The sequence below is a fragment of the Esox lucius genome, chromosome 23 (genome assembly GCF_011004845.1).
Source record: "Esox lucius isolate fEsoLuc1 chromosome 23, fEsoLuc1.pri, whole genome shotgun sequence".
Lineage (NCBI taxonomy): Eukaryota > Metazoa > Chordata > Actinopteri > Esociformes > Esocidae > Esox > Esox lucius.
The window spans coordinates 4,386,835-4,405,891 of NC_047591.1; the positions used below are offsets into that span (position 1 = coordinate 4,386,835).

Below are 19,057 nucleotides of genomic sequence, written 5' to 3' on the forward strand. Positions count from 1 at the left end.
AATAATGTCAGTTTGCCAGTAAGTTAGGTGCCTTGAATAACCTCATACTGTTGTTGGTAATTGCCTATAAGTAATTACCTGGCAAAAACTACAGGCCATTTTGGTTAACTAGCTAACTTTATGTGGAAAATCATCTGTAAATGCTGTTTGCTTTGTTTACTAGCCCAGCTAGCAGTACTGTAATCGGAAAACATTACCAGAGCGAGATTGAGCAGTAGCTAGCCATTCTCACATTTCTGTATTCATGCTACATCAGGTACATTTAATTTAATTGTAGCCGATATGCATGCTGTTTGCTTTGTTTACAAGCCCAGCTAGTAGTAATGTAATCAGAAAACATTACCAGGGCGAGTTTAAACAATATAAATACGTTTCCGTATTTATGCTACATCAGATACCTTTTGTTTAATTATTTTGAGTATTTTAAAGAATGGCATGTCAAAGCACCTGGTCGGATAAAGGCATATAATTTTTAGAGCTGAATAAAGTGAACAGATAATCTGTGGGGCTTTAAGAGTCAACTGACATCACACCAGCGTCAGGCGAGATTTCTGGGAAAATGATGCAAAAATACTTCCAGTTCTTGAAAGTTATGTACTTCAGCTTTAAAGTAACAGGCAGATGTGACAGACCTGTTAGTGTCTCTCTCAATTCCAGTGTGTTCTCCACCCACCAGAAACATTGTTAAAAATAACAATCTTCACCCAGCAGAGAATTAAAAAAAAAAAAAAAATAAGACACCAAAAACCTGTACACCACTCAAACTGATGAAGTTTCCCTCTGACTTTATGGAGATTGAGCTCGGTAATTTACCAAACCTAACCCTTACACCCTTGACTCCAGTGAGAGCTGTCAAACAGGGTGGAAAACAAGACCTAAGAACCGTCTCCATCCCTTAAGCCATGTGGCATTCCCTATTAATTTAAAGGATTCTGCCAACCTGAACTGTGTCACTCTTTGGAGTTAATCCAACAGCATACTCTTCACATCAGGTCATAAGGATGAAGAGATCACACACTATGCGTTCTGGGCTGCATGTAGAGCTGCTAAGTAGTTCGCCTTTCAAGGCAAGTGCTTAAGACGGATGGTCTACAGTACGGAGAGTCATCAGACAGAAGAGAATCGAAGACGCAGGCGACACTTCCATTTTCTCCACACGCCGGTGGATGACCTGTGAGAGGAAGAGGCAAGAGGCAAGGCCGGAGAGGGAAGTGGGAGGGAGGTGGCGAGAAAGCATGAGAGGAAAAGGCAGCAAGGAGCTTCCTACAACACCCGCAACGGCCTCCGGTCGTTCGCGCCACTTGCTCCTGACGAGCTTGTGGGGCGTTGCCATAGCGACGGCAGCCTATCAGTTGCCGGGTGCACGCAAGTAGGAGGCACCCCTAGGGACGGACCGACGGCTCCACTCTATCCCTCCGGTTACGCAAAGCCATGTTCCCGTCTGAATTCTTTCATTTTACTCACTACCTATGCCGTCAAGTTATTACCCGCCTCCGCACTCTGAATCCTTCTAACGTTCTCCTTAAATATTTAATATTCATGCCCCGGGGAATGTACAGTTACCAATACAGCTCAGGGTTTGTTTGTGTCAAAGATGTCATCCCAAATAGCAACATACTCACTTTATAGTGCACTCATTTTGGCCAGGACCCAGTGGACTATAATAGAGTGCCAAATTGAGGATGCATTCTCTGTTTTCTGATATGATATTCCCTTCTTCTGGATGGCAAAGTACAACAGTGCACCTATTAAAGGGCAGAAGCCTGGGATGCTAGCAGGGGAATAATTAATTGTGAGAAAAGAGAGGAGAGAAAAGCCAGGATGTGACAGCAAACGTCTTAAAGGGATATTCTGGTTTTTTTTTGCAAGGTAGACATTTTCTATTTCAGTGTTGTGGAATAACAGTTTTTCTTTCCCAGTTTCATTCCCAAGGTTTTTTGGCTGGTTTTCTAGCTTGCATAAGCAAGTGGAGGCCTGTGACTCGGTGGTGCCAATGGTGCCCTGATGGTATTTAAAATTATTCCCGGACTGCGTAAGCGGAGCCGGCCTAGAAGAGTGAATGTCTCAGGACAGACAACATTTTTGCTGGCTATAACCTTCAGTAGCTATGTTATAGGAAGCCTAACAATAAAATCGTTCTGGTGGATCTTCAAATTATGCATTAGGATTTGTTCAGGATAGACAAAAACTTTGCTGGCTACATGATTCTCTTGTCTTTTCACTTGATGAAAAAAGATAGGTTCACTATATTGATAGGTACTGTATCAATGTCATTCAAGAATGGCTAATAAGCTGTTAAAACGGCCAGTGGCAAAATATGATCTGTTCAGAATAGACAAAAACTTCACTGGCTACAACCTTAAGTAGCTACGCTATAGAATGCCTAAAATAAAACTGTTGAACATTTTTGGTAGCTTTTCAAATTATTCTTTAGGATTTGTTCAGAATATACAAAAACTTTGCTGGCTACACGATTCTCTTGTCCGTTCACTTCACAAAAAGGCAGTTATCATCACCTATATTGATAGTTATTGTATCAATGTCATTCACGAATGGCTAAAAAGCTGTTAAAATGGCCAGTGGCAAAAGCCATACAGTTCATAGATGCTATTTGTGTTGGAGGTAAACTTAATAACAAACGTTAGTCAGTTTAACACAATGCTTAATGGTGTCTAGTGAAATATCACTGGCCAATAAGCTTTTAGAACGACAAGTGAAGAGAGTCATACAGTTCATAGATGCTATTTGTGTTGGAGGTAAACTTAATAACAAACGTTAGTCAGTTTAACACAATGCTTAATGGTGTCTAGTGAAATATCACTGGCCAATAAGCTTTTAGAACGACAAGTGAAGAGAGTCATACAGTTCATAGATGCTATTTGTGTTGGAGGTAAACTTAATAACAAACGTTAGTCAGTTTAACACAATGCTTAATGGTGTCTAGTGAAATATCACTGGCCAATAAGCTTTTAGAACGACAAGTGAAGAGAGTCATACAGTTCATAGATGCTATTTGTGGTGGAGGTAAACATAACATTAGTCAGTTTAACACGATGCTTAATGGTGTCTAGCAAAATATTCAAACTTTGTGTGATGTTAATATGTGACAAAATGATCTAATGTCGAGACACTATACAGACACTTGATACATGTGCAGTGCCATGGTGTAGTGGCTAAAGACATGGCCTCTCATGTGGGCGACCCTGGTTCAAATTCAGTGCGGGAAACAACATTCATCACTTTCTATTGCGGGATGGCTAAACTAGGTTTGCCTGGTTCCTTTTCTGGTTTATATCAATATCGGTATTACAAATTATAACTATTAAAGTGATGAAACCTTGCTATTTAGCTATCTAAACAAAACTGATTGTCGTTTTGATATGTTGATTTAGTTTTTGGGGAGAACATTGTTTCTGTCCATCATCGGTTAGCTTTTTTCTGCCCAGTTTTGCAAGTTTAAAACTATTTTATATTGACAGCTATCTTTATTAGGGGAGATTTTTTTTTGCATCCTGTCCAGCAGTCAGACACATTCGCTCTTCATGGTCGGGTCTGCTTATGTGCCCCTGCATAATGGTCTCAAGGTTGACCGAAAACATAACTAGACTGATACATACAACAACACAAAATGTGTACTGATAAATAAGAGAGAAACACGTCTCGGCTAAAAATGATCCACATCCATAACAATATGAAAGTTATGAGAGTTAGGGTTAGACTAGGGTTAGACTGTTCGATTATTAGACTAACCCAACGATATCTTGTCCCAATAACATTGTTGCAGAGATTGCCTTGGTAGCAAGCTACATGGTATCAGAACAGTCATTTACTTTTTAATAAAAATTATGTCTAATGATTACGAGGTGATAGCTGAATAACATTACTGTAGTAGTCGTAATAATTGCATCAGAACTGGATAGCCTGCTGGTTAGTTTAGCAAATTCAGGTTACACATTTGACAACAGATGATGACTAGTACATTTTCAGATATTCATGTTAAAGTCAAGGTTGTGGTTGTAAGAGGTGCAGAAGCGCAGCTATAACAAATGCATGGAACTCACCAAAATGTTACAGTATGTTTCTCTAAATACAAATAATTATAATTTGCATTATTTTCTTGCATTATGTCGTAAGTTCAGTCCAGCTTGTTACTTCATGTAAGTGGCCTTTCACTGAATGCACTAAATGCCAAATTCCCTAAAACAGCCCAGGGCCCGTGATTTTTTGGTTTCCTCATGTCCCTTAACCCGTTTGAATTTCATCAACAGAAATGGTGATGAAAAAATTAGTGAAACACATTTTTCAGGGGCAATAGACAAGATGATAACTGACAAAATGGTTGACTGAAACAAGACCAATTGATTTCTGTGAACAAAGTCTTGACTAACTTTACTAGTCATATAATACCAGATATATAGGTTCAATACACTTAGGTCAATTCATTGCAACACCCCAAAGTAGTCCAAGAACATATAGTGTAAAATGCCTAGAGCTGCTGCTGACAGTATAGAGTTAGTTTAAGTCTGTCATGTTGTTGCTGCAATTCCTTGAATTGCCCATAAAGGGCATTATGGTATATATGCACACCCAGTTATTATAGTTTTTTACTTTTTAAATGTGTTGTGCATATATTCTATATCTTTTGAATATGTTTTATGATGTATTCCTATATTTTTGTTAAACTTTTTAATTTTGCATTGTGGAAAACTAGCCCATAGGTAAGTATTTTCCTCATAGTCTACACCTGTTGTTTTGTTTAAAATTGTCACACACACACAAAACAAATTCCAACAAATAATAAGCATTACACAGCCATATAACTTCATTTTCTAGGCCAGTGAAGATTTTTTTTCAAACCAAATCCGCCTGTCAAGCCATAGTTTCAGTAAATTTTCTAGGCCAGTGAAGATTTGTTTTATTTACTTCACACAGAACATATTTTGTTAGTTTCCTCTTTAAAGGCTTGTCAACATATGTGCCTAACAATGCTAAAGATTGCGCACTTGTGCCCTTAAGTGTTGGGTAAGATCATCTGCATAATCTGATGTGAGCGCTTTAATAATATGACAGGGCGTGGAGGCTCTACTCAATACGTCAGGGGTGTGCAGCTATCTAACGCAGCTCAGTTCTGCTCCTCAGCAGAGAGACCCTCTAGCTATACTCATTTTAATAAAACAGGGCATGAAAATAATCCTTTACAATGCCGCCTGAATGCTAAATACAGCCTTCTCTGTTCTTCTGCCTTTCCCGACTTTAATCAACGACCCACCTCTTATCTTTGCCAAGCATCCCCTCTCTTTCATAATGTAATGGAGAAATCTGTTAACCCTGACATCTTTTCAACTTGCTCACTCTCTCACTCACATACCCCTACAGCAACTCCTTTGTTGACCTTCTCTCTCTTTTTATTCCCCTCCTCTCTTTCTATCACTCTCTTTCTCTCTTCCTTTTTCTCTCCTTCCCCATCTTTCCTTCTCTCTGCCTGGCTTTGCTACTCTGTAAGATTGACAGTTTTGTCAAAGTTTTTGCCTCTGAAACTCAACTTTTGTACTTCAAACACTTCCAAGTCTAATCCAGCCCCCAAAACTTCAGTAATCTCTCAGAACCACATACTCTTCCTCATCATCACAATGTTAGATTCTTGGAGAATGTATTAGTTGATTTATAGAAGAGTTTATTTGAGTTGAATATTTTGTCATTGTGTAATAGTGTTTCAGCAACAATATGAATTTTTTGAGTTTGCTTTTCGGTTTTCATTGACACCAGACAGCTACAAACACTTTACGGCACTTAAATTATGTGATGGAACACGCTCTCTATGAATCTCTTCCAGTGGGAATTTTTTTTATAGGAAGTATCACTTGTTTGAGCGCTTTTATTCTTGAAGAGCTATGTTTTTTCCTACAGCATAAACACAATGTAAGATGTAGTGTCATTAACACAAGTCTGCATGTGACTTAACTTCAGTTTACAGAACAAACAACGTGGTTTGTTTGTGCCTCGCCGGCCATTTTCCAGAGGCACAAGACGGCACCCAGATACTGCTGAGTATTAAACTGCATTGTCATAACATAGTCACTCCCCGATGAATGAATAGCTCTTTGCTTTTCCCTTCAAGGTCATTCCGGTATTAACGCAGCGGCATCAAGACTCGAGGCAGCAGAGGCATAAGCCAATTACAAAAGTAATATGAACTTCAGAATGAACAAGAGTTGGTGAGCATTGAGAGCGGGGACACTGTTGCCTAACTCTACCGGTCAAAGAGGTCAAGAACTGTTGCTCCGTGTTCGCTGAATAAATTTTTATATGTTACAATGCAGCTGCAATTGCATATGACTCATCTAACAGTGAATGTCACCGTGCTCAGTAAACTAGATTACTCTAGACACATAGTGAATAAAGAAAGGAGGGTATAGATGGATGTATGAAGGAGGTTGTTGACAAGACATACTTATATTTGTTATTTTAGGGCACAGTAACCAGTTCTGTTCAGAGGTATGGCGAGATTCTGGGAGACTGGGATGAAAGAAAACCAGAATTGCTTGTACATGTTTTTAAAGTATAAAGCCTGCACTTATTCTATGACTTTCTGAAGTCTATTATGCTTTAGTTAAAAGCCTCTAAGTGGCCTTGCACTGGAAGCAAAGTGTATCAAGTATACATTGGCAACACTACAATATACTCAATATACACTACCGTTCAAATGTTGATTACGACAGAAAAGCATTAAAATACCGTCAAATTGATCAGAAATACAGTGTAGACATTGTTAATGACGTAAATGATGATTGTAGCTGGAAACTGCTTATTTTCTATGGAAAACCTACAAAGACTCATTATCAGCAGCCAACACTTCTGTATTCCATGGACAAGATGTGTTTTCTAAACCAGGTTTATCATTTTAAAAGGCTAATTGATCATTAGAAAATCATTTTGCAATTATCTTAGCACAGCTGAAAACTATTGTGCTGATTAAAGAAGCAATAAAACTGGGATATTTTAGACTAGTTCAGTATCTTCAGCATCAGTGTTTGTAGATCCGATTACAGGCTCAAAATGGCCTAGAAGTTTAGCTTCCTGGAGTCGCCTCTTCACTGTTGATGTTGAAACTGGTGTTTTGTGGACTATTTAAGTGCTGCCAGTAGAGGACCTGAGAGGCGTCTTTTTCAAATGAGACACTAATATATTTGTTCTCTTGCTCAGTTGTGCACTGGGATCTCCCACTTCTCTCTCTCTTCTCGTTAGAGCTAGTTCTGTGAAGGGAGTAGTACACACAGTTATACGAGATCTTGAGTTTCTTGACAATTTCTCAAATGGAATCAGCATTTCTGTGACCCAGACAAAAAAAAATACTCTGTTTTGATCATCAAAGCTAGAATTCATGGCAGGGCTGCTATTTAGAAAATCCCTTGTATCCTAGGCCAAATACATGAATAAACCAGTTTGTTTGAATACTTATTGGTATATGGGACCATATAACATGGTTATGACATCTCATCACTTTTTACTGCTCAAATTACATCGGTGGCTGCTCTAATTGTGTATCTCAGGGATTTGTGATATTTTGCCAATATTCCATCGTTAAGTGCTGTGTCAATGCACACACTGATGTATCAGGCCTAAGCTTTTATCACTTTTCTATTGCGTACCTAACCGTCTGCTCACAGAGACTGGTATCCACAGAACCCTACCAAGATTCTTTTTTAAAGCAATACCTGTTGTATTCCTCCCCAAAATGTGTATCATAAACGTATGGTAATTCAAGCTTTAAAACTACAAATTTGTCACTTGGCAACATGAAAACATTTGTGGAAAATTAAGATTAAAATGCAAAGAATTGCAAAGCGCTGGGCAATATAAAATAAATTTCACAGCGCAAATATCTACAAACCCGATTCCAAAAAGGTTGGGACACTGTACAAATTGTGAGTAAAAAAGGAATGGAATAATTTACGAATCTCATACTTATATTTAATTCAAACAGAATATAGATAACATATCGAATGTTGAAAGTGAGACATTTTGTAATGTCATGCCAAATATTGGCTCATTTTGATCCTGGGGCCCCAGACGGCACTGCATCACATACAGGAATTATACTGTAATGGAAATCACAACATGGGCTCAGGAATACTTCCAGAAAACATTGTCCGTAAACACAATCCACTGTGCCATTCGCCGTTGCCGGCTAAATCTGTATAGGTCAAAAATGAAGCCGTATCTAAACAGGATCCAGAAGCGCAGGCATTTTCTCTGGGCCAAGGATAATTTAAAATGGACTGTGGCAAAGTGGAAAAGTGTTCTGTGGTCAGACAAATCAAAATCTGAAGTTCATTTTGGAAAACTGGGACGCCATGTCATCCGGACTAAAGAGGACAAGGACAACCCAAGTTGTTATCAGCGCTCAGTTCAGAAGCCTGCATCTCTGATGGTATGGGGTTGCATGAGTGCGTGTGGCATGGGCAGCCTACACATCTGGAAAGGCACCATCAATGCTGACAGTTATATCCAAATTCTAGAACAACATATGCTCCCATCCAGACGTCGTCGCTTTCAGGGAAGACCTTGCATTTTCCAACATGACAATGCCAGACCACATACTGCATCAATTGCAATGTCATGGCTGCATAGGAGGAGGATCCGGGTACTGAAATGGCCAGCCTGCATCCAGATCTTTCACCCATAGAAAACATTTGGCGCATCATAAAGAGGAAGGTGCCACAAAGAAGACCTAAGACAGTTGAGCAACTAGAAGACTGTATTAGACAAGATTGGGACAACATTCCTATTCATAAACTTGAGCAACTTGTCTCCTCAGTCCCCAGACGTTTGCAGTCTGTTATAAAAAGAAGAGGGGATGCCACAGAGGTAAACATGGCCTTGTCCCAACTTTTTTGAGATGTGTTGATGCCATGAAATTTAAAATCAACTTATTTTTCCCTTAAAGTGATACATTTTCTCAGTTTAAACATTTGATATGACATCTATTTTGTATTCTGAATAAAATGTTGAAATTTGAAACTTCCACATCATTGCATTCTCTTTTTATTCATAATTGTACAGTGTCCCGACTTTTTGGAATCAGGTTTGTATATTGAATATCTCAGTAATGTTTTGTGTCACAACAAGCCGCCAAAATAGCTTCAGCCTGTCTTGGCAAAGAATCCTCAAATCTCTGGAACTCTACTGGAGGGATTTTGGAATCGGGTTTGTATTTCACAAGTCTTGGTTCTTTCAGCCATGCATTGACATGCAATAATAACAATAATTTCTCCGTAAACAATGTCAGATGAGGGAAACTGAAATCTCTTGTTCATTTCCTTTTCAATACAACAATGTAGAGTCGCCTGTGCATTCATGTAATGAATCGTGTTGATTTTTGTGTGAATGGGGTGTAACATCACATTAGTACTAGTACTTTAGAACATAGTCTGTGCTGTTCCAAGTTGGAAATTTGAATATTTACAAGAACAATAGTGGCTCTCCTCTGACCCTTTTCTGAAACTGATCCCTAGATACTGTGGGCATGAATCCACCTGATAACCTTGCTTTTAGCATGGTAATTTACAGTACAGATAAATTAATAACAGCGTTTTCTTTTCCGGGGGAAGATCAGATAGATTGCATCAACATATGGTAGATTGCGTCAAACTGTGATTGCACTATTCCAAACACATGGAGCTAGAAAGCTGAAAATGCTATCCGTTCTTGAAAATCGACAGTACACACAATGTTCTCCTAAAATAACAGGTTAATGAATTTAAAAGCAAAAATGTTTCTAGTTGCAACTTCATCACCAATATAATTACAAATGTTTTAAAGAAAAACACCAATAGCCAACATCAATAAAGAGTTTACTCTATTGTATTTAACAGACAAATGCGTCAGTCATCTTTTGGTTGCATCAACTCATTTGTTTTATCAAATCAGTCAATACAGCCGTTAAAATTCCTGAATTCCAACTGTATAGAATAGCAACCAAATGTTTTTAATAGCCATATTGTATAATAGCCTACATTTAAACAGCAATAAAACATTCTATGATCCAACAAATGTTTTTCATTAAAATTAATCAGCATAATGAACTGAGCATACAGTATAGGCGACACCAGAGACGTTGCTATGATCTCATTGTCCTCTGGGTTCATTTTCTTAATCGATCCTCTGCCTATTTTTAACAGCAAAAAGCCTTATTATGGCAAGTGAATTGTGCCGTTCGCTTGTCAGACCCCAACACAGTGGCGTCGTTAGGTCTGGGCGTCCAGGGCTATAGCCTCGGATCTTTTATGAATAGCCCGGATCTCAAATTGACCAAACATTATAATAATACAAATTAGCCCCTGATCTATTCATCTATAATTCCAATCGTGCATTATGACAATATAGACGTGTACTTGGAAATTTTATTTCTGTACTTTCTGTCCCGGACAGGGAGGGTGTGTGGGCTAAGCCCCGAATGTATTGTGATCCTAACGATGCCTCTCCTCCAACCTTTATACTAATAATCTGAATTATTTTTTATTTTAAGTAGGTAAACGGATTCTAAAATCAATTATATCGCACCAATAAAAATATTATTTTGATTGAGCATAAAAATGTAATAAAAAGCCAAAATTGCAGCTTTCGGCACTTTTGAAATTGCACATGTTCACCAGCTTCCTGCCACTGTGGCAGCTGAGTGTTTCTGCAAAGCGCTTTTTTTTTTTTTTTTTTTTTTAAATAGTGCACGTCACATTCAGGCCACTGGCCTTAACCCCAGCAGGATGCCTCACACCCCAATATCAGGTTTCATTTATAATAATCCTTTACAATAATGTTATATCACAAATGACAATGAACGAAATAAAATCTAAAAATGTATTTCAAATAGTGCAAAACGCATAAAAAAAATGCATTATACAGCAAGCGTACAAATGTGCAAATGAATTGAAATAATTTTTTTAAATGTCTAATAGTGCAAGAAAATGTGTCCAGTACTTGAGTTCAGTATTTGAATGTGAAAAAATACAAAATAAACATGATACAGAACAAAATAAACAAGGGCTAGAATGGGAGTAATATACAGTGGAGTATTTGATACACTGCCGATTTAGCAGGTTTTCCTACTTAAAGCATGTGGGTCTGTAATTTTTATCTTAGGTACACTTCAACTGTGAAAGATGGAATCTAAAACAAAAACCCAGAAAATCACATTGTATGATTTTTAAATAATTAATTTGCATTTTATCACTTACCAACCAGTAAGAATTCTCTCACAGACCTGTTAGTTTTGCTTTAAGAAGCCCTCCTGTTCTCCACTCATTACCTGTATTAACTGCACCTGTTTGAACTCGTTACCTCTATAAAAGACACCTGTCCACACACTCAAACAGACTCCAACCGCTCCACAATGGCCAAGACCAGAGAGCTGTGTAAGGACATCAGGGATAAAATTGTACACCTGGCAAGGCTGGGCTACAGGACAATAGGCAAGCAGCTTGGTGAGAAGGCAACAACAGTTGGCGCAATTATTAGAAAATGGAAGAAGTTCAAGATGACGGTCAGTCACCCTCGGTCTGGGGCTCCATGCAAGATCTCACCTCGTGGGGCATCAATGATCATGAAGAAGGTGAGGGATCAGCCCAGAACTACAAGGCAGGACCTGGTCAATGACCTGAAGAGAGCAGGGACCACAGTCTCGAACAAAACCATTAGTAACACTACGTTGTCATGGATTAAAATCCTGCAGCGCACGCAAAGTCCCCCTGCTCAAGCCAGCGCATGTCCAGGCCCATCTGAAGTTTGCCAATGACCATCTGGATGATCCAGAGGAGGAATGGGAGAAGGGCATATGGTCTGATGAGACAAAAATAGAGCTTTTTGGTCTAAACTCCACTCGCCATGTTTGGAAGAAGGATGAGTGCAACCCCAAGAACACCATCCCAACCGTGAAGCATGGAGGTGGTAACATCATTCTTTGGGGATGCTTTTCTGCAAAGGGGACAGGACAACTGCACCATATTGAAGGGAGGATGGATGGGGCCATATATTGCGAGATCTTGGCCAACAACCTCCTTCCCTCAGTAAGAGCATTGAAGATGGGTTGTGGCTGGGTCTTCCAGCATGACAACAACTCGAAACACACAGCCAGGGCAACTAAGGAGTAGCATCTCAAGGTCCTGGAGTGGCCTAGCCAGTCTCCAGACCTGAACCCAATAGAAAATATTTGGAAGGAGCTGAAAGTCTGACAGCCCTGAAACCTGAAGGATCTGGAGAAGGTTTGTATGGAGGAGTGGGCCAAAATCCCTGCTGCAGTGTGTACAAACCTGGTAAAGAACTACAGGAAATGTATGTTCTCTGTAATTGCAAACAAAGGGTTCTGTACCAAATATAAAGTTCTGCTTTTCTGATGTATCAAATACTTGTCATGCAATAAAATGCAAATTAATTACTTAAATCATACAATGTGATTTTTCTGGATGTTTGTTTTAGCTGCCCCTTTCTGGTACCTGGGGACATGGTTATGGACAGCCTCATCAGTGGCATCCCGATTGGAAGGATTCTTCCTTATGGCTCCTGTAATACAGTAATCAGATATTGTAATTAAATGGTCTGACATGATTTTGAGAACTGCATGACATTCAAGACAAATTAAATGTTTCATGAAGACAACACGCTAGCGCAAATATAGTCTTGTTTTTACCTGATTGTAGAGGCAGCTGTGCCCTCAGCTCGACCTTCTCTTCAGTCAGCCGCTTGATCTGCTCCAAATGTTCTGAAAGTAAAGACAGTTAATTACTCAGTCCTAAATATCTAGTTAATTTACAATCAGAACTACAATCACAGTGTCCGCCAAAATGTTCATTCTTACCTTCATGTGCAGAGCTAGAACTTCCCCCTACCTCTGCCTTCTTGCCCTTAAAATTTAATTGAAATATGATAAATAAAATTGGAAGCAACATGCTTTAATAACAAGTTAAGCATCTGGGTTAAGTGAATGAACCCACACATACCTATGTAGCAGTCCTCCACATGGTAGCTCTCCACAGAGAGTACCTCTCTGGTGCCTTGGAGTACTGTGCTTGCAAAAGTTGGTGATCAGGTATATATGGCAAAACCAAGTAAACATTGCAGCAATTATGAGATCAACATGTAATTCACATACCTCCAGGGCTGCAATCCACAGGGTGTTGTTGTGTAGATGTGTGTCCTTGGGGTGGTAGGGGCCCACGCTGGAACGATTTTCGCTCCTCTGGTCATACACACATCCGGTCACTCACGTGTCTAGGAAAAGTTAAGGTTTTCTAAACATTTACCATGCAAAACATGTTTTCATTTCAATTTTCAAATTGTTATTCACACTGAGCACTTAACACAAGAAAACAAACAAAAAGGCAGGCTATGCAGCAAACCGTTACTCGCCACGGGCAAACCATAAGGAGACATGAACAACAATGATCGACGAACATGGGGAGCAGAGGGGAAACATTTAAACACATACAAACGAGATGATAGGGACCTGGTGTGCATGATTAACGACGTGACACAAAACAAGTCCGGGATGCGTTCGTGAATGATTGGAACTGAAGGTGCACGGAACGTTGGCGCTGCTGCTCACCTTACCGTGACAGACGGCTATATGTCCGGTAGCTCTTCTCTATGGCCAGAATTATTGAATTTTAACGCTATATTTGCTGTTTTGATAATACAAATAAGAGACTGCGCTTGTCTATTAAATAATAATTATGCGAAATTAGGCTAGATTGTTTTTTTTTATTTTAATACGTTTTTATTGATAAAAACAGACGCAGTTTTAAAACCAGTATCGCACCACTTACTGCGCCACTGGACCAGTTCTAGGTTGTAAGGAGTGGGGAGCAGAAAATAATTATACCAGAGACCGTTGGTAAATGAAAGGGTATTTCACTCTCTTTTTGTTCAAAGTTATTTTAGTCGAACTAATCTAAGTTAGACCAGTCTCTTTTTTCTAGGTTGCACCTAATTTAGAATTCCTATTTTTCTTCCTGAAATTGAATACCTTCAATTACACAATCAATCAAAGTGGACCACAATCATTTCGGATCTCATTCAAAAATATGAACTCAATATGAAATTAAAAGTATAACACCTTAAGTTAAAGTCCAAATGTGAGTTCAATTATTCAGTTCAATGAAAAGTTTCAGTTCGCTTCAGTCCAAAAATAATAATTCAATCAGTTCCCAGTTCAGTTAAAAAAAAAATCCTGACACTCCTACCACTCTGGCAGCGAGTCACCTCACTGGTGCGATGGAGAAGATGAATTGAAGATCTGGGCCTGGCTCGCCATCTTGAATCCAGTCTATGCACGCCTGCACGCTGCAGACCAATCCTCGCTCCGACCGAGCTTCAACACCAAAAAAAAACTGACTAAAACCGGTGTGGCTTAGTTCTCATAAAATCCCTGTCAGTTCCCGACCAGGTAAGTTATGTTTTTCAACTGCAAAATCAACTTTTCTACTCTTTTCCCTGCTTATTAGCCACCGCTCGCTCTCTCCGATTTTCCTCCCGCTCTCTCCCTCAGGTCTCTACTGCAGCGTCACTCAGGTGATGCGTCTAGCGTCACTAGTCCCTTAAAAGGGCAGCGACATACATTTTCTGTCGGCATACTTTTAATCTTAAACATTAAAAAAAATATATATATTTTTTTTTATGAACCTACATTAAATTAATCACTTTTACCTTCCAACTTATTTATGCTTTTAAACTACTTATTCATACTTTAACATGGGTTACACAGTCTTCAGGAAATATCTGTGCAGAAAAGTGGACTCAATGACTCAATAAGTAATGTACTTGGTAAAAGTCTGCATTTAGCCTACACAAATGTTAACTTAATTGTTGTAATCAACAGCTATATTTCCAGTCAAATAATTGTATTTCAGTTTAAATAATTACAGTCAACGAAAAGGAAGAGATTCACTTGTGCAAGACCTATAACATGGAATCAAACGCATCAACATAGCAATCCATAAATAGTATTATAGTAGAAAATATTCTTCCAATTTGAATGTTCTGGTCATAAGCACAGATGCAGGCTTGAATAACAGCAGTTTCAGGTGGGTGTCGACGTTCTCACAGATGCCTCCTGATGGCCGTTCTTATTTTTTATTTTATGTTTTTGTCCATGCTGCATGGAACTGCTACTTGTTGCGGTATAACGAGGCATACCGCGGCATGCCTCGTCGCGGACCGCCCCTTGCCGCTGGAATTAAACAAGCAACATCTGTATGTTGTTGCTAGCCTAAATTAGAAATTAATTTCATGGCAGTCGCATTTCCACTAAAACATATTATAATCGTATAACTAACAACTTCTATGCTGAGCATAAAAAATGACATCTGATCCTGATTAATGTTTGTGGATAAACTTCCTTGGCTACCTTGCCTACCTTACGCCTTTGCCTATTTAAGTAACCTACCTTATGGCATTTGGAAACCATCCATGGTCGACGTCCGCGATCCCGCGGACAGTGCTAATTTGCATAAATATTTTGAAAAATAGATTCGCCATAATCGTCCGATTCAAATGGTATATTATTTGTAGCCACTTTCCTGAAGCGTTCCGTGTATAATTGGGGTTTTCCGTGTATAATATGGGTTGTATAGTTGTATAGTTTGGGTTGCTATGAGAACCTTTCACCAGGCAACGACATTGCCAATGCATCTTAGAAAGGCTCATTTGTACACTACTATGAATATTACATGCATGTACATCACTATATATGATGTTTTGAACCATAATACATCGTTTGTATTATATATAAGATATAAAAATTAATATTTAGTCAAAATAGTATGGGGATGTTCTTGAGTTTTTGGGAAGAAGTTGGTAATTTTTCTGAGTTTATAAAATATATAAGTCCAAACGTAACTAGCGATCTAGTGCTGCCATCTGCTGGCCGTTTTGAGTCATTACACCCATTACATGGGTTTTTTACATTCACTCTTATTTATTTCATAATGTTTTATTTCTAGGTAGAAGAACCACATTTTTTGGGGGTGCCTATATTTTTTACCTTCTATTATATAATTATTTCATTATTTTCAACCCAATTACAGTGTAATTTGATAGTAAAGGCATGAAAGTATGAGGAAATACCATTGACACAAAATCTCATAATGCTTTCAAAAAAAATCTTGATGCTGAATGGCAGAAATGTTTTCCGAAAACAATTTTTTTGCCTTTCAAACAGATGAGTTTTATAAATAGTGACCCAGAAGTCTGTTTTTATGTGTTTTTATTTTAGCCAGAGGGGTTGCTATTAAAAGGATACATCATAATAGGTTGTATCTGTTACAGAAATGAATCTAGGACCCAAAATGTCCCACTAGTGAAATCCGGCCGAAAGCCCCATAGGCTACCAAGGGTTTTAAAGACACACGTATTTGGTTGTGGCCAAACACCTAAAAAAATCTCCTTGTTTGCAGGCCCTGACCTGAACCCCATTCTAACCTTGAAAAGTACAGGTGTGATTCAGTGTTGGATAACTTGCCTGCAGCTTTCCTGATAGAGGGGCTGATGGGGGTTTTAAACAGAATCCTAACATAATTGTTATTTTACTTGGTGGCTTGATCGAGTGCACAATGGTAGAAGATGGTAGAACTATTGGATCATAGACCTTCTATATAGATTTAGATGGGATACCAATAGATTCTGCCAGTCATTGTGATAATTTGAATTTGACATTGAAGGGCCATGACATATCCTGTTCTAATGGACCAACTTGGAATTATTTAATTTGAAATCAAGCATTGTCTATAGTTTACAATAATGTCTTTAATATAATGCACTGCTTTCTAAGCAGAAAATAGTTTATTTAGGACCAAATTTAGACACATTCTAAAATTGAGATTTAGATAAAATACAGACGTTTATGCGATAAATCATTTATTGATTTTATTGATTCACTTATATGTTTATTGAACGCACCAGTTATGTTTGTTTTCAACACTATTTAGCAGAGGTGGGGGACTCGAGTCACATGACTTGACTCGAGTCTGACACAATTTTCAGGACTTGTGACTTGCTTGATTAAAGTATCAAAATGACTTGACTTTGACTTGAGAACAAGTTACTTGAGACTTGACTTGACTTGAAGTGGAAGACTCGACAATGACTTGAACTTATAATAAACAAACAGCAATAAAATTATTGTAGGCCTATATGTTGTGACATCAGCACCACTAATCAGCGTATGTGGCTTTAACGCTGCACAATTCAAACCGCGCCAAACATGGCAGACTGTAACGTTAGTCGAGCTCCACAAATAGTATCGTTTGGATACAAGGACTTTGAACTGGACCGTGTGAATAAAAAAAGATTTGCCAGATGCAAAATATGCAACAACGTCAAATTTCATTCGTCATTTTAAGAACCACAAGGAAAGGCAAGAAAGTAATCTCTTTATATTCAGTTTCACTAAGATCTATAACGATTAAGTTACTAATGTAATGAATTAATCTTTTGTTTGTCATAATTTGGCCTTGGTTGCATATTATGTTTGTTTTTATCTTGTTAGAAATGTGACCATTATCATTACTGAATACGTCTGGTAAATAGATATAAGGGAATTTGACTATAACAGTGGCATAGCCTGAATTTTTATTTTGATAGACATCTTAAAATGAGCGGGCATGTATATTATTACACGTAGGCTATAATGTCTGTATTAAATGTGCGCATTTTCAAGTGTTTGTGGACTGCGCGTGGAAACTAAAAAGCATTGTGCTTACACCATAACAGTTAACTTTACTGCATGAAAGGCTAACATGGAGGCGCCGATGTGATTACTAGCACCTAAACATTTCGAAGTTTTTTTTTTTTTACTCATACAGACAAGAATAATTACAGCGTAATTACATATTAGGCAGTTTTTCAGTTACAATAATTAGTTTATAAGGTTGTTATTATTAGCCCTTATTACATGGATTGGCTGAATTCCAGTGCAGAATGCGTGTTATTTGATAACAGACCGTTGCCATGAAAAACAGCGCGTTGCTATGGACGCAGCAGGATTCTAACCAGAGACGGAACGGTATTTGATTTTGAAATCGAGCTTCGCGCCGAGCGCACGTCAGAAACAGAGGACAGTGTGTGTGTTCATCTCTTTAGTACTGTGACTTCACTTGACTTGACTTGAAACTTATAAGGACTCGACTTGATTTGCTTAGGGTGAACCCTTGACTTGACTTGACTTGCTTGATTTATCTGAACTGTGACTTGAGACTTGACTCTAGACTTGATGGTTAAGACTTGAGACTTGCTTGGACTTGACCATGTGTGACTTGTCCCCATCTCTGCTATTTAGGCACACATTTGTCACTGGTTCATTGTTGAGTATTGTTTTCGGTCTAGCCCAAGTCACTCTCTATTTGTCTACATTTCTCTTTTTTAATACTGCTCCTAGTCGTGTTTGTGTTTGCCTTCAATTTTGTTTATTAAACTTTGACATGGAGCACTTGCATCCTGGAGGATAACTAGAAGTACAAGATTGGTTCAAGTCATAACGGACGTGTCATATTGAGGAACTGTCTTTTTTGATTATTTGCTCTCCTATTCACCAGGATATCCTGGGGTGCCCTGGCTTAAAGAACACAATCCAGTGATAGATTGGAGGGAACAGATCATGCAAAAGTTGTCTCCAAGCTGTCAACAGATCCTGTCTGGCTACCAACGTGTGGTCTACCCCAATTGAGAACCCCACGACGATGCAGACGAATCCCATCCCTCCTCAAAAAGTACAGGAGGTCTTTTGTAAGAAAAGGGTCACAGGAATTCCCCCTCACTGCTCATGGGATTGCGCAATCAACCTTTTGGCTGGAATGTCGCCACCTCGTTCCCATATCAACCCACTGTCACTCCAGGAGAGGGAAGTGATGGAGCAGTACATAGAAGAGGCCTTGGAGCAGGGTTTTATCCGACCCTCTACCTCCCCAGCATCTGCAGGTTTTTTTTGTGGAGGAGTATGATGGTGGTTTGAGGCCTTGCAAATATTACTGGGGTTTAAACAGTGTTACAGTAAAATGCCACTATCCACTGA

At 38.8% G+C, this 19,057-nt stretch overlaps 1 long non-coding RNA gene across 1 annotated transcript; it reads right to left on the bottom strand.

Moving 5' to 3' along the window:
- Nucleotides 1-12,857: 12,857 nt before the first annotated feature.
- Nucleotides 12,858-14,515, bottom strand: LOC109614971. Its single transcript, XR_002195983.3, has 4 exons — nucleotides 14,235-14,515; nucleotides 13,145-13,263; nucleotides 12,993-13,055; nucleotides 12,858-12,896 (listed from the first exon to the last, which is right to left on the bottom strand). It is a non-coding gene; the product is annotated as an uncharacterized LOC109614971 (long non-coding RNA).
- Between the last annotated feature and the right edge of the window lie 4,542 nt (nucleotides 14,516-19,057).